At 40.8% G+C, this 17,026-nt stretch overlaps 1 protein-coding gene and 1 long non-coding RNA gene across 3 annotated transcripts in view; one reads left to right on the forward strand and one right to left on the reverse strand.

The window, feature by feature from the left end:
* The window catches only part of LOC117073173, a 29,195-nt gene extending 19,613 nt beyond the window's left edge, over positions 1-9,582 (reverse strand). Inside the window, exon 1 of the long non-coding RNA XR_004433145.1 lies at positions 9,480-9,582. This is a non-coding gene — a long non-coding RNA (uncharacterized LOC117073173). The remainder of the gene's footprint in view (positions 1-9,479) is intronic.
* Positions 9,019-17,026, forward strand: part of RALA (RAS like proto-oncogene A) — an 86,651-nt gene continuing 78,643 nt past the window's right edge. Inside the window, exons 1-2 of one of the 2 annotated variants that reach the window (XM_033193721.1) lie at positions 9,570-9,873; positions 10,371-10,446. The gene's annotated coding sequence lies outside the window, so the exon portion shown is untranslated. Of the gene's footprint in view, positions 9,874-10,370; positions 10,447-17,026 lie in introns of both variants that reach the window. The other variant, XM_033193720.1, reaches the window with a different exon arrangement.

The following is a 17,026-nucleotide window of genomic DNA, read 5'->3' on the forward strand; positions in this document are numbered from 1 at the left end:
CGTCCATACTTAGAGTTTAATTAAATAGCTGGTTACCACAGCCCAGTCAAGTTGATGCATAAAATTAACCATCACCTGCCCTTTGAGAGGTGGGTGGCAGGCATCATGGTTGTGCCCCATGACTCTGTCTCCTGGCTCATAGATCACTAGTCTAAGAGTGGATACATGACTCCCACCAAACCATTCAGAGCCCCAACCCAGGATTTACTAAGGAAACTGGAAAAACAAAACCAAAAGACATCTAGCCCTCTCTGGTGTGGTGGCAGCCATGAGGTATGAGGATTGGGAGATATCAGTGACCATATGGACAGTCAATCATTCTGAAATGGAGGAGACTGAAGCAAACCTACAGAAACAGAGACAAGATTTGGAGGAAGAGTCCTAGTTCCACTTATCACTGAGGCCCAGATATACTCCTGCATTTTCAGTTGTTGAATTTTTTTCAGTTGTATAATCTGCTGTCTTATGATTCCCCTCTCCACCCCCTTTTGATTAACAGACAGTGTCTTGCTCCGTTGCCCAGGCTGGAGTGCAGTGGTGCAGTCATAGCTCACTGTAACCTTCAACTCCTAAGCTCAACCAGTCCCTCATGCCTTAGCCTCCTGAGTAGCTGGGAGTACAGCTGCGGGTCCTCCTGCTTGGCTTTTTTTTTTTTTTTTTTAAATAAATGAGGCCAGGCACTGTGGCTCACACCTGTTATCCCATCACTTTAGGAGGCCAAGGTGGGCGGATCACTTGAGGTCAGGAGTTCGAGATCAGCCTAGCCAACATGATGACACTCTATCTCCACTAAAAATACGAAAATGACCTGGGCGTGGTGGCGTGCACCTATGGTCCCAGCTACTCAGGAGGTTGAGGCAGGAGAATTGTTTGAACCCAGGAGGTGGAAGTTGCAGTGAGCCGAGATCGCACCACTGCACTCCAGCCTGGGTGACAGCGTGAGACTCCGTCTCAAAAACAAAAACAAAACAGGGTTGTGCTATGTTGCCTAGGCTGGTCTCAAACTCCTGGCCTTAAGCAATCCTCCCACTTAGCCTCCCAAAGTGCTGGGATTATAGGCATGAGCCACCACACTGGTCTTTTATTCCCTTTTTAAATTTGAAGGGATATTTTTCTCATCATCCCTTAGCTAGATAGAGCTGGTTTTATGTCACTTGCAAGCAAAAGAGTCTCAACTAAGAGAGTATGATATCATTGGGTTATATACAAATGTTTATGTTTCCCTCTTTTTCCAGATATATGGTTTGATTATCCACTTTGAATAGGCATGACATGTGGCTTGCTTTGTCAATGAATTATGAATGCAAGTATGTCACTTTAATGGCCAGTGCAAGATTTGCCATGTTCTATGTACCTGGCAGTCACCTGCAGTGACTGTGAAAACACATGTCACTTGGTGCCTCCAACAGGTAGATTCTTAGGTAACAGTGAAAAGGAGAGAATCCTAGCAAACTGTACATGTTACATGAGCAAGCAATAAGCTTTTGTGATGGTAAGCCACTGAAGTTTTGAAATTTTCTGCTACTGCAGTATAACCTAGCTTGATGAACACAGAGGACACTTTCCTTCATAATATTTTCCCATGATTCATTTTAAAAGAATTAATATTGAGCCAATATGGGGGTAATAACAGTACACAAAACAGAGTTCTTGCCCTCCTAGTAAGAACAACAAACAAGCCATTCCAGACCATCCTAAGATTAATGGAAGTATTAAAGTAGTTTAGGCAGAGAAGTTAGCATATTTGCCTCCCAGATCATAATGGTTGCACAGTGAAGACTGAGTTTAGAGCAGGAAGAGTCTGAACCCATTAATCTATGCTACAATAATAGTAAGGAGGTAATAATGGCTTGGATTAGGGAAGTGGTGGTAGAAGCAGAGTGAAATGAATGATATTGAGATATAATGAGGAGGAAGATTTAGCACATCCTGGTAAATGAGTGGATGTGTAAGAAGTAGAGAGAAAATTCAAAGCAAACATTTAGATTTCTGGCTTTGCTCATTTGGCTATCATCAGTCAGTTTGGACATGCCTAGTTTGAGCTGGGTACCTACAAAACACTCAAAGAGATATCAGATAGGGAATTAAATATATAGGCTTCAAGCTTAGGAGTGAGCTCACAGCTAGAAGTAACCAATACATAGAAAGTAAAGCCATGGGTATATAAAACCATGGGTTTAGATGAAATCATCCAAAAAGAATGTGGAGACTAGACTACATTGATAAGAGCCTTAGAATTCCTTGGAGTGGCAATATTTAAGCAAAGACAGAAGCATGCAAAGAACAACAAAACAGTTAGGCATGGTATCACAGAAGCCAAGAGAAAAGATTGTTTCAAAAAGGAAAGAATGGTCAACAGCTTCAAATGCTGTTGAAACGTTAACAACTAAGATATCTCTCACAATAGGAATGATGTTGGTGAGTTTATCAAGAATAGTTTCACAGCAGTATTGGGGGTAAAAGTCTAATATACAGTTGAGGGTCACCTAACAACTAAGATATCTCTCACAATAGGAATGATGTTGGTGAGTTTATCAAGAATAGTTTCACAGCAGTATTGGGGGTAAAAGTCTAATATACAGTTGAGGGTCACCTGGAGGTGAGGAACTGGTGATAAGCAAGCGTAGACAATTTTCTCAAAAATCCTCTTTAGGGGAAAGGAGAATTTGAGCAGAAGCTAGAAGGAGGATATGCATGAAGAAGACACTTTAAACAAATGAGAATGCTAATGGCAAGAAACCAGTAAAGAGCGAGAGGTTGAAGACACAACAGAAAGAGAATAATTGATGGACCAAGGTCCCAAGTAGACAGGAGTAGCCAAGACCTAGAACACACATTGAATGATGGCCTCTATTGTAAAAAGAATGGAGGAAGGAATGAGTATAGTTCAAAACTTGTTAATTGGATTATAAGTAGTAACTAACACACACTCTCATGTTATTAATTGAATTCTTATAATAAAGTATATAAGTATAGAAATATAGAGTAATATAAATATCCTGTTTATTAGTATTATTTTCTCTGATTCTCAAGACTCAAACTACCTAGATTCATGGGACCTAGCCAGCCATTTCTTATTTTGGTAAGTGCCTTATACAATGTCTGAAATACCATAAATATTTCACAAGTGGTAATTTAACCCCATTTCCTTGGCTGACTCTGGATTCAAAGAGTTAGGGGCTTCATCACTGATGATATCTGATTCTTCTTCTAGCTTCTCCATTAGTATGATCTACTCTACCTGCCAGATACCTCCTGAGGTTATAAATATCTTCTTTTCTGATCTAGCCCTACTTCCACATTTTTCCAGGATAAATCTATCCATCTATGATACAATAATTTTTTTTTTTTTTTTTTGAGATGGAGTCGCTTTGTTGCCTAGGCTGGAGTGCGGTGGCGTGATCTCGGCTCACTGCGAGCTCCACCTCCCGGTTTCACGCCATTCTCCTGCCTCAGTCTCCAGAGTAGTTGGGACTAGGAGCACACCACCATGCCCAGTTAATTTTTTGTATTTTTAGTAGAGACGGGGTTTCACTGTTTTAGCCAGGATGGTCTTGATCTCCTGACCTCGTGATCCGCCCACTTAGGCCTCCCAAAGTGCTGGGATTACAGGAGCCACTAGAAATTGATGCTGGGTATGGGGTAATCCCTCAAAAATAATACAACTTATAAAACTGAACAAAAACTAAAATTGATGTCAATTTTCATAGTGACAGGTACTGACCAAAGGCATATTTTCAGACTTTGTCCAAAGGTATCAAAGAGCATTTTAAAGTATTAAATTGGGTTCTTCACTTACTAGTAATGAAAATGCATACTTTTATTTATAATTAACAAGTATAAAAACTTGTTCAAGATTGGAAAACTGAAAAAACTTGCAGAGAAATAAGGGAATAAAATAGAACCACACATATCTATTACCTCATTAAGGGGAAATATTTCATCTGGAAGATCAATCCAAACAATGACTTCTAAAAACTAAATAATTATATACCAATAAGAATCGATTTTGGAGCTAGTTCAGTGATAGGAAGACAATGTAAAATACCTTATCTTATATTCTAAATTAGATAATATAAAAATACTACACAACTACACATCCACAATTTTTTAATAAGTATATCATTAATATTTTCTTAATGTATCAGAAAAGATGAAAAGAAACAATATAGAAATATTTTCAGCTATACAAATTCAGGGCTTCCATGACAAATAAAGGCTAAAGAATCCACCTTTATTTACATACATTTTTTTCTTCATAGAAAAAGTTGATATCCAATAAAATGTTACCTAATGCAACCCCAGGCAAAGTGAATGCCATGATTGGACAATGCAGACCTATTCATTGAATGGTTATATGTAATTACCATGTGCCAGATACTGTTCTAAGCACTCTATGGATGTTAGCTCATTTAATCTTAAAACCATGTAAGAGAATATGGTAAAAAAATATGAAAAAACTAAAATTGCTACTTTTCTCCCCACCTCTTCATCCTACCCCATCATATATTGTCAGTAAAAGGACAGCAGGAGTCCAATGAAAAGATATTTAACTTGGACTCAAAAGATTTGAGTTAGTTTCTGGCTCTACTTAGGGTTCTGTGTGACCTTGAACAAGTTATTGAAACCAGAACTTCCCAAACCTGACTGATCATTGGAATTCGAGGGAGAGTGTTATTACAGTTACAGATGCCTGGACTTCACCCAAGATTTTCTAATCCTAAATCTAAATATTTTCTATGTTTAGAGTGGGACTTGAGAATCTGAATTTCCTTTGAAACTACACAGGTGATTGTGATAAGCAGTCACATTTGGGAACCACTGATACAGTACTCATCCTCCAATCCCTTGACAGAAAAAGTATAGAAATACGTGGTCCAAAAGGGTCGTTGACATGAAGAGAATTATGAAGACCTCAACTGTCATAACCCCACTCTTTACACATTCTCATTAAAGTTGTGTTTAGATATTCTAGGTGACCCTTTTGTTGTGGGTCACCCGTACTATCTATGCCCAACAAATATATCCAGAAGCATATCATACAGGTGACTGTCATCTCCAGCACCTACTTAAGCCTATCTCTCCAAGGCATGACATCATTAAAAATGAGGCAATGGTTCCACCAATTTAAAGTATAAACCCAAACAAACTATCTTTATATGAAGGTGCTCAAAATGTGTACAACCCCCTAAAAAAGTTTGAGGTAATTGTATCAGCTTTTTATCCCCTAATTCAACTAAACATCACAATATACTTTTTATTTATCCCAAAAATATTTTCTGAGTACTTATTTTGGACACCATGAAGGATACAAAAATGAATAAAACAAAGTGCCTGTCTTCAAGCTGGTAAAGATACAATCATAAACATAAGAATTGTAGTTTTCAGTTTTAAAAACTTAAATTTGGCTGAATTTTGGAGATGCTGCAGGCAATCAATAATAAGCCAGAAATGCTCATATTATAAATACGTTCTGGAATAACAGTCATATCAAGCTGGTGACCCTGGTATAAAGTACTAAAAGAAACAATGTATTTGAGAATCTCAAGATGTGTGCTTGTGTGCTTGAGTATGCTACTTGACAACTGTAGCGAGTTTTTAAGTCTTTAAAAACTAGTCTCAGAGGGCTAGTCTTTCGGCACTCTGAGCCTATTTCTTTTCTTTTCTTTTTTTTTTTGAGATAGAGTTTCGCTCTTGTTGCCCAGGCTGGAGCGCAATGGCAGGATCTTGGCTCACTGCAATCTTTCTTTGAATAATTTGTATTTCACAAAATTGTGAAAACAAAATGAAATAGTACAAATGTTAAGGTGTCACGGAATTTTTTTTTTCTTTTTTGAGACAGGGTTTCATTTTGTTGCCCAGGCTAGAGCACAGTGTAATGATCACAGGCACTGTAGCCTCGACCTCCTGGGCTCAAGGGATCCACCTCAGCCTCCTGAGTAACTGGGATCACAGGTGAATGCCACTATGCCTGCCTAGTTTTTTTCTTTTTTTTTTTTAAGAGAGATGAGGACTCCCCATGTTGCCAAGCTGGTCTTGAACTCCTGTATTCAAGTGATCCCCATGCCTGGGCCTCCCAAAGTGCTGGGATTACAGGTGTGAGCCACCACACCCAGTCATGACTCTTATAGATAATGCTCTTAACTCTAATAAATAATAAAACATGACTTTGAGTTGATTTTTCATCAATGGTGACAAATGGCTATTAACCAATTACCTTTTCATCTGGCCCTAAAACACAAAGAAGGCTTGTTTGTCATTGTTGTTACCAGATGTAGAGTTAATATACATTAAATGATAATTTTATAAATTGGTATATAAGCAAGTGTATAAAAATAAATATGCACATTATGTAGTCATGAATATATTTAAATATTTACATTATGCATACACCTTTCTAAAGGAAACACTGAAGTCACCAATTTAATGGAAAAAAATTTCATCTACTTTAGGGATAGACATTGGATGAAACTTCCCAAGTCTATATATTTCATTACGTTTCCGATTAAACAGTGATGAGAATGACAGAGTCTTACAGGAATGTTCAACTTAATTGTGTCAAACATGTAACTGTATATAAATTCTATAGGGACTGCATTATTCTATGGGGACATGAGTTATGTTTTTAATACAAAATTCCAGTTAATTGACCGGAGTAGACTAATCATTAATTCTAAAACATGCTTCTCGTAAATCCCTATCTACCCTGTATGTTCCCCCAAAGCATGTATTAGCTATGAGTAGCATGAACATAAAAGTTGTAGTTACCAAAACTTCTTTTTACTTCCCTCTTTCATTAACTGTATTTGTTAATACACAAGGTTTGATCATAAATAGTAAACAGTCAATTCACAAGTTAAGAAAAAAGATCTAAGTGTATCTTAAAACAGGATCTTTCATGTTCTTTGAGTAATCCAGGCAGCAAAGTCAGGAATGCTCATGAGTGCTACTGGATATTAGTGCTAATTATTAATAATATGTACTTACAATTATGCCCTTTCATCCAAGTACCTCGAAGAGCTTTCATAGCATTAATTTGTTATTTCCTATAATATCTCTGAGAGGCAGTTGATAGAAAGTTATTATTATCTCTATTTTACAGTCAGAGAAACTAGGGCATAGAGAGGTTAAGTGACATTGCTAGGGTCATACGGTGAACAACTAACAAAAAAGGGACTCAAGCTAATTATTCTCATTTCCTATTCAGTATATTATCCATTATATGGTTGTTCAGTACACCTAAATGCTTTTTTATCCAAAGAAAATTGAGAATACTGTATTTAAATAATCTATGATGTAAGTGAATGAGTTTCTCATTTTTTTGTGTGTTCAAAAATGCTGCTCTACAGGGATACAGAGTTAAAAACTAATAATTAGTCTTTGGTTTGCAGCTGTAGCTATTATTTATAGGGCTTTTACTATTTGTGGTTTTCTGAAGCTCTGCTCAAAATGAACTATTTTATTTCTGACTGCTTTATGCTAGGTTAGCATAGCTGTGAGCCACCGAAAAGCAGCTGAGACACGCTGACTAATGAATCTGAGGTTGTCTTTCATTGCATTCCTATTCCTCACTCTTCTTGAAGTCATCCTCCTTCTAGTTCTCCATTGAGCAGATATTTGTGCAACCCACCATCCTCAATCCTTAACCTACGGCCAGCTTAACTGCTGTCAATGATTAAATTTAAAATGGAACGGAGCAATTCCTACAGAATAAAAAAGAAAAAAATTAAAATATTAAAATATAAACATAGATAATATTTCATTTTATGAGTTAATGATGCTATACTATTAACAGATGCCACTGTTACATCCAGTTTCTGCTAAACCTGACCTTTAGGGTCCTTAGAAGACCATTAAACATTAGAGTATTGGTCTATGGATGACACATATCACCATACTGGGTTTTTTAATGCAGTATTTCAGTAATTTTCCCAAGTAAAGGCAGGCAGAAAGGAGAAGTAGTTTTGAAACTGTGCTCAATGACGTAGACTGCAGTCAGCTTGGATGTGGTAATGTAAACCCGTGGTGTTTCCAACTTCAGCCCAGCTCCTCCCTGAGCTCTAGACCCATATAACCACCACCATTAGACAGCACCACTCTTACTTCACTCATCAGCTCCAAAACTGACTGTCCCCTCCCAGGACTCATCCTAATTCTTCCTTATCTTATTTGGTAAAATACGCCCTTATCCTGCCCCTCCCTCAAAGCAAAACAAGGCATCATCATTGCCTCTTCCATTCTCCTATCTGGCAGCTGCCCCTAGCAACCAATTATCAGTTGATCTGGTCTCTTGAATATTTTAGGAATCCATCTCCTTTGGATGCTCACTACCACTCACACAGGGTCGGGCTTCTGCAATAGCCCCCTTGTGGGCTCTCTGCTTACCCTTCTCCTCTGCCCTCCCACCCCCACCCTGCAAGTTATATCTGTTCTCTACCAACAGAAGAATAGCTTAAATTGTAATCTGTCCACTCATTGCCTCACTAGGGCATAGATGATTCGTGATTTGGCTCCTGTTTTCTTCTCTAGCCTCATCCTTTTCAGCAACCTAAGTTTGAAATTTAAGACCTGTAATTAGTACTCATTCTTCTCAACACATTATTTGTCCCCGTGCTGCATCTCCTTTCTGTTCGGATCCGGATTTGCCATCCCACCCCTTTTTTTGTAGTAGAAAATACCTATTTATCTTAAAAACTCTAACCTACAGTTAGTAAAGCTATCCATTCTTTACTCTGTATATCTTGATATACCATACTTTCAATAGCAATTATTTGCTTTCATGTCTGTCTGCCCACTAGACTGGACAATCCTTGAATGGCTCATACCAGGAATGTAGTTGGTACTCAATTTGTAGGAAGCAAAGAGAGATAAGCGAATAAATGTCAAGACATAAGAATCTGTAGTTGCTAACTTAAATTTATGGATTTAGTGAAACTACTTCTCACAAGCTACCAAATCACAGTGCCATGGGGCCGCAAGATGATCTCAGTGTCACACCGACACCCGACCTGCAGAATCGCAGAGGGGTCCGATACCCCTCAGAAAACTCGCAGACCGTCCGAGGAGGCGAACTCTCTAGGGGGTCAGCAGTTAGATGAGGCCCAGGGCAGCCACAAGACCCTCCAGCCAGGGTAGGCGGCTGACCCGCCTCCTGGAATTTGGCCCGCGACAAGCCACGTCGCCAGCTCGGCTCTGAATACCTCCGGCCACGCCACCGAGCGGCCTCAACCCTGAGACGCCCAGGGAACAGGAGCTGACCCTCTAGAAGCAAGATGGCGGACTCCGCTCTCCCCTCCTTCCCCCAAGAACCCCCTCCTGGTCCCCAAAAGAAAGACAAGGACACCGGGGCGACGACGCCGAGATCCGGGAACCTCCGCGAGGCCCGCAGCCACTCCCGAGCCCCCGGGATATGACTTCACCTCGCGGAGCTCAGAGCCGGGGGGTGGGGCCACCGGAAAGACAGAGCAGAGAGCCCTCACCATGCAGGGGGCGGAGGCCGGGCAGCCTGCGCCCTCCAAGCCATTGTTCTCCTGCCCGGGCCCATGATCACCCTCCTCTCAGCCCACGGACAGGAAGTCGCTCCCCAGCCGCCCCGCCCCGCTCCCCAGCGCCCCGGAAGTGATCTGCGGCGGCTGCTGCAGAGCCGCCAGGAGGAGGGTGGATCTCCCCACAGCAGAGCGTTGGAGTTCTCCTCCTCCTCCTCCTCCTCCTCCTCTTCCAGCCGCCCAGGCTCCGCCGCCACCCGTCAGACTCCTCCTTCGACCGCTCCCGGCGCGGAGCCTCCCAGGCGACAAGGACCGAGTACCCTCCGGCCGGAGCCACGCAGCCGCGGCTTCCGGAGCCTTCGGGGCGGCGGACTGGCTTGGGGTGCAGGTGAGCGATGCCCGCTCGGGCCGCCCGGGGAGGGACTGGGGCCACCGGGGCGGCGGCGGGGGTGTGTCCGGGAGGCGGCGGGCCGAGGCCCTGACGCGGGTTCGGGCTGCCGAGATTGCACATCTCGCGTTCTGCCCAGGGTCGAGCTGCGAGATGAGCCCGGCTGGAATCCGGGGCACAGCGTTCGCCGCTGTGGGGCGAGTGAGCCCCCGAGAGCTGGCGGCTGCGGAGAGGTCCCCCGCGCCCGGCAGCCCCTCTGAGTTGGCCTCGTCCGAAGGTCACCCCGCACCTCTAGTCCACGGCGCCCAAGTTCCCGCCCGGGCGGTGCCCGCGACCTGGGGCAACCCTCTGCCGCCGCAGTCGTCGCGCCTCACTCCGCCCCTCTCCCCTCCTTCCCTTTCTTTCCACTCCTTGCCTGTACTAGAGCTGCTGCTTTTTAAGCATCTCCCCCAGGGTTTTTTGTTTGTTTTTTGCCAGTTAAAGGAATGTTTTTTCAGACTAAAGTCATTAGACTCTCCGCGCTGAACTGACTACCTGGCCTTGGGCGCTTCCACAGCTTTAGCCCATTTTCGGGTAATCTGGCTTCTAAAATGAGGAAGAGAATACATTTTGGGAGAGAGATGTTTCCTCTGTGGTTCGTTTCTGAAAGATTTCTAGAAGTGGAAGATGTGATTGGCATGCTTTAGCCTGTATATACGTGTGTAAGTAGATGGGGGTGACGGCACACGGGTGGCAGTGTTGTTTCAGGATTTAGGGAGAATTGGGGAGTTAACTGGCCTGTGCTCGGAAACCTGAATGTCCAGACTTGTAAGAGCTCATCCAAGTGTCGCTGAGGTAGTGTGAGAAGCCCCGTGCCACGCCCTACGTGTCAAGCTGAAAAGCACCTAATTTACAAATTGTGTAGTGTGTGTGGGGAACAACCTTTATAAAACATTATAAAACATGTGTCATAAGTTAATGCTTTTCCAGGAAGTAAATTGCAACTTTAATCATATTCCAGAAATTGGATAACAGATTTCATTAGTAAACTCTTACAGTATGTTTAATAATGTATTTCTGTGTGTCTTATTAGCTCATGTTTTTCTGTCTCTGGAATACAATATTATTCTAAACTGACTCCTGTATTAAAATAATACACTATTATTGTAAAATATTATCTGAAAACAACATGTTTTGATCTTGAATTTCTTCAGGGCAGGAGCCATGTCCTACTTATCACTGTTTCTATGCAGAATGCCTTGAACATGAAGCTGTTCACACATTTCTGCACTGAATGAATGAATGTGTAGGTTATCTCACAGTCACCATCCAGGAGTTGCTTATTTTTGTTGGGCTAGGCTGTTTGTTTTGTTTTAGGTTCTTGCCACATACAGACTTTACTTCGTCTTTACATTCTTCAGCAGAGTCAAAGAATTCTTTACCTTCCAAAACTATCCTGCTCTGAAAGGTTAAAATTATATTAAAATTGTGCTGGGCATTGTAACTTGTATTCCAGTGTTAAATGCTTACTACTTGAGCATATTCAGGGTTAGTAGGAAGAGATTGCCTGGTGATACACAGCAAGTTTATGTTTGGGGTTGATAACTGTACCCTATCTTAATCAAAAAGAGGAAATTAGGAATTATCACTTTTTGGAAAACGTGGTGCTTCCCAGAATGCTTATAGTGGTTCATTCTTCCCATGAATACATGCAATCCTCTGACATCCTGATATGACCTTGGCATGATTTACCAATAGCCTCTTTTACATTTATTTTCCAAGATCCAGATGCTGTTCTGTAGTGTGTTTGCTGAGTGTGCAATAATATGTATCGTTTGTTTTGAAGCAGTACTTCATTACAACACTTTCTTCACAGGACTTTCCAAAGGAAGAAAGGGCTAATTATAGAAAAGAATCTTGTCTACCATTTGTGAGGGAATATTTTTGTCTATAGATGGTTGGATTATTTTCACGTTAGGGAGGTTCAAATAAGAAGAAGGTGCTGACATTTTCTGTCCTCTCCAAGTGTCTGGTGGTGGTCCTGCACTGTTTTTCCAAGCTTAGCTTCTACAGAACATAAATAAATGTACCCGTGTCAATTCTTGTAGATAGGCATATCAGTGTAATATGCATTTGTATTCTTTAGTAGATGAGTGGCAAGGACAATTACTTTTAAAATACTGGAATAAGAGGCTGTGAATGTTAATGAGGAAAAATATTATGATTCTGAAGTAGATAGTTTATGATTTTCATTGTTTTTTAAAATGTTTTAACTCTTAGACACTAAGGAGAGGGAAGCCAGCAATTTCTTATGTCAGTGACATTACCACTATACAGAGGTTAGATTTTCCTTCTTTAATTCAGTAGTCCTCTTGGTAATAAGAGTTCTCATGTGTTGATTGCCTGCCAAGCACTGTGATAAGAGCTTTACTTAAATTATTTCTAATCTCTGCAACACTTCTGCAAGACAGGTAGTTTTCCCATACTTTATTAAGGTAAATTGAAGTTATTTGCCAGAGGCTAGGCACCTAGCTTGTGTGTAGTAGAGCCTAGATTTGAAAGTAACAATTGCTGAGAGCATTGAGTATTATTGCAGTTAATCCTAAATGGCTGTGGAAAAGGCAGTTCTGACTGAGCTGGGAACTGGAGCTTCAGGAAGGCGAAGATACTGATGCCTCTCTCTTGGACATCAAGTGTGGCCTGGGGTTGCCAGTGGCCCTGGCCAGGTGGCCTCAAGCAGCAGCCATTCTTCTCTTTTATCTTCAGTGTGCCTACACATACAGTGTTACCACCTTCTATGTGTGCCATGATGGAAAAATGGTTGGGCATTGTTCCCGTCGGTGTTCTGGTAAAGTATTTGGACTCAGTCCTTTTGATTAGTGCTTTTAAAGTAACAGAATCATCCCTATTTGAGAGGAATACCATAAGTCTATTTGTAGTGACCTTTCCTTGAAATCACATTGGTTTTTAGTTCTTTCTTTCACTAATGGAAATTGGGGAGAAGCTAAGGGGGACAGTAGAAGGAATGGTAAAAGAAGCAGAGATGTTCTGGGTCTGTTTTTAACCATTTGAGGCCATTAATCATTTTCTCTGGGTTTAAGCTGGGGGCTTAAAGGTGGCAGAAGTCTTGTAAGGGTCTAGCTGCTCTTCAGTGCTGGTAGAATTCTCTTCCCTCCTTCTAAGCCTGTGCACTTTTTAAAATGCACTTTTAAATAGGCTTACTTTGAAGAATGTGTTTCTCTCTCTCTTTCTCTTTTTTTAAAGATATACCCTTAAGTAAAAAACAGCTGATTATCTGGTCCCCATAAGTAAGTTATTCTGTTTTTTCTTTAAGACATCTTTCTTATTACCTTATTGCATTCATAACGATTTGGGTTGCCATATAGAAAAAAAGAAATTAAACTTCTATGGGTTTCTATGTATGAGTAAATTTTAGATGAGAATTTGCATATTTGATTTAATTATACTTGAAGGTGATGACTTAGTTTCTCAAAGTCAAGAGGGTAGTCTTTACAAGCCAAAAAAGGCATGCCTCCATAAAATGAGACTGTTCTTAAAGCCCTTCACAGCTAGGGTCCTATATTAGATGCAATAGATGTAACACTGACATACATAATCTTAAAGTCTGGGATCCAATTTTATTACTGAATTTACTTGTGAAACTAAATGTCAGGGTTTGATAATGTTATTTTGGACCATAAGACACAGTTAGATTATGAAATGGCTTATACTCCCTGATTTATTGGGAAGGTGGGCAAAGATTCCCCAGTTTCCAAAAGATTTTCATTGTGATCATCTAAGCCACGGGATCTGTTTGCTTATGTAGTCGAGAAGCTAACATAGTACTCCACTGAAAGTGGAGGTTGCCACACTGAGTGAGTGAACACTGAGTGCGGCTGCCCTGTCTAGATATTCTGGATTACTACAGCAGCCTTATAGCCTGTGGTTGGAACCCATCTGATACTTTTCCCATTCTTGCTTAGAACAGTGGTGATATTCCCCTGCTTGAAATCCTCTTGTGGCTCTTTTTTGCCCATTAATAAAATTCAAACTCCATTTAGCCTTAATCTCATATACAAAATCTTCAAGATGTGCTCCTTACCTAACTCTCTTTTTTCCCCCTTTATCTTTCATATTTTTTCATTTTTTTCTTACCTAACCCTTTAGCCTTATCTCTCTTCTTAGATGATCTTTTGTTCTAGCAATACCCAGCTTCTGGAATGCTAGTGTTTGTTTACTCAGTCCTCCATTTCCTCTTCCTGGAATTCTAGCCTCTCTTCCTTCCCCTAATTTAGTATACTCCTACTGGTCCTTCAGAACTCAGTTTAGGTTATATTTCTCCAAAAAAAATTACAATTAGGTTCTCTCTCTGAATCCCATCCCTCAAAAAAAAAAAAAAAAAAAAAACCTTCAAGACTGGGCTGGTTGCTTCTCTTATGTCCTGTCATAACTTCTGTTACAGCTCTTACTACACTGGAGAGAGTACTTTCATTAGCCTATTGTAAATTTTGTTGACAACAATCCACAGTAACCTCATAACTACACACACACACATTCTTTCTCTCTTAAAGGCCTTCTTCATAGGCCTTTATCAGTCAAGTGCCCAAGCTTTCTCAATTCATGGCACCCTTATTATCACAGTAATTTTTTTCACAGCATCCCTAGGTCAAAAGAAACACCTAACAGTTTAATTTTTTTGTTTGTTTTTTCTTTTTTTTTTTTCTTTGAGATGGAGTCTCGCTCTTTCACCCATGCTGGAGTGCAGCGGTGCGATTTTGGCTCACCGTGACCACCACCTCCCAGGTTCAAGCAATTCTTCTGCCTCAGCCTCCCGAGTAGCTGGGATTACAGGCACGTGGCACCATGTCCGGCTAATTTTTTGTATTTTTCATAGAGACGGGGTTTCACCATGCTGGCCAGGCGGATTTCGAACTCCTGAGCTCGTGATCTGCCCGCCTCAGCCTCCCAAAGTGCTGGGATTACAGGCGTCAACCACCACGCCCAGCCAGTTTAATTTATTAAGTAACTAGGTCTGAACAACTTAATGTTTATCTCCTAACAACTCAGTAGCTATGTGAAAAGATAGTATACATAAACTAAAATCAATAACTTTCATTCTTAACTGCTATCGTATGTACCGTAGTTTTTTCAACTATGTCCTGTTTGAATATTTAAATAATACCTAATATTTTGCAATTACAAATGATATTACAGTGCAAAACTTTGCGTACGTGTATCTTTGTATTGTTGGAGATACATCTTCAGGATAATGCATATGTAGAGTTGTTAGATACTGTCAAACTCCTCATCCTATGGGGTTGTACTATTTTGCATTCCTACCAGCAGTGTATGAGAGTAGAGTGTTTATTTCCCCACAGCCTCACCAGCAGTATTTTGTCAGCTTTTGAATTTCTGCTGATCTAATAGGTAAGAAATGGTATCTCAGTGTAATTTTCATTTGTACTTCTATTACAAGTGAATTGAACATGTTTGCATAGGTTTAAGGGCCATTTTAGTATTTCTTTTTATTGTTCATATTATTTGTCCACTTTCTTTTCTTTTTCCTTTTCGAGACGGAGTTTTGCTCTGTCGCCCAGGCTGGAAGTGCAGTGGCATGATCTCTGCTCACTGCAACCTCCATCTCCCAGGTTCAAGTGATTCTTCTGCCTCAGCTTCCTGAGTAGCTGGGATTACAGGTGTGCGCCACCATGCCTGGCTAATTTTTTTATTTATTTACTTATTTACGTATTTATGTATTTATTTATTTATTTATTTAGAGATGGAGTCTCACTCTGCCAGGCTGGAGTGCAGTGGCACCATCTCAGCTCACTGCAACCTCTGCCTCCCAGGTTCAGGCGATTTTCCTGCCTCAGCCTCCCAAGTAGCTGGAACTAGAGGCACGTGCCACCACGCCTGGCTAATTTTTTGTACTTTTAGTAGAGACGGGGTTTCACCATGTTAGCCAGGATAGTCTCGCTCTCCTGACCTCGTGGTCTGCCTGCCTCGTCCTCCCAAAGTGCTGGGATTACAGGCGTGAGCCACCATGCCTGGCCCTAATTTTGTACTTTTAGTAGAGATGGGGTTTTACCATGTTGGTCAGGCTAGTCTCAAACTCCTGACCTAATGATCCATTTGCCTCAGCCTCCCCAAGAGCTAGCATTACAGGCGTGAGCCACCGTGCCCAGCTTTCTTTTTCTTTCTTTCTTTTTTTTTTTTTTTTTTTGAGACAGAGTCTTGCTGGACCCTCCCAGGCTGGAGTGCAGTGGTGCAGTGATGCCATCACAGCTCACTGCAGCCTCAGCCTCTGAGACTCAAGTGATCTTTCTGCCTTAGCCTCCTGAGTAGCTGGGATTATAGGTGCATGTCACCACGCCGTGCTAATTTTTGTATTTTGTTTGTCGGGATGAGGTTAACATGTTGCCCAAACTGGTCTTGAACTCCTGGACTCAAGTGATCTGCCCACCTCAACTTCCCAAAGTACTGGGATTACAGGCAGCAGCCACCGTGCTCGACCAATTTGCCCATTTTCTATATGACTTTCAGTCTTTTTTCCCCTCAGCTTTTAAAAGTTCCTTCTATTTAAGAATATTAGCCATTTAACTTTGACATATGTTGCAGATATTTTTGCTAGTTGTCTTGGCATTGCTTGTGCTGATTTTTTGCCATGCAAAAGATTGTTTTTGTATAGTCAAATATGTAAATTTTAAATTTACTGCATCTGAAGTTTTAGTCATATTTAGGAAGCTTTTTCTTACCTTCAAGTTATAGAGGAATTCAAATTACACATGCTTTCTTCTGGTACTCATATAGTTTCATTTCTCACATTTAGTTCCATTCAGAGTTTATTTCTATGTATGATCATTTTATCCTTTTCCAAGTGGCTATCCAATTGCCCCAATGACATTTATTTAAAAAAGAAAAAAAAAATTGTTGTTCCTTCTATATGCAGTTGGGTATATTTTTTTCTATTGGATTATCTCACCATTCACGTGCCAGTACCACATCATGTAATCATAGAGGCTACGTTTTAGTATTTGGTAGGGCTGGTCCCCCATTATAGCGCTTCCTCTTCGTTGTTTTTCTTGCCTTCTTGTATGAACTTCAGCATCGATTTGTCTTAAGTCTATGAAACAATTCCATTGCTGTTTTTGTTTGTTTGTTTGTTTTGTTTTGA

The sequence above is a fragment of the Trachypithecus francoisi genome, unplaced genomic scaffold, assembly GCF_009764315.1.
Source record: "Trachypithecus francoisi isolate TF-2019V2 unplaced genomic scaffold, Tfra_2.0 Lachesis_group4, whole genome shotgun sequence".
NCBI lineage: Eukaryota > Metazoa > Chordata > Mammalia > Primates > Cercopithecidae > Trachypithecus > Trachypithecus francoisi.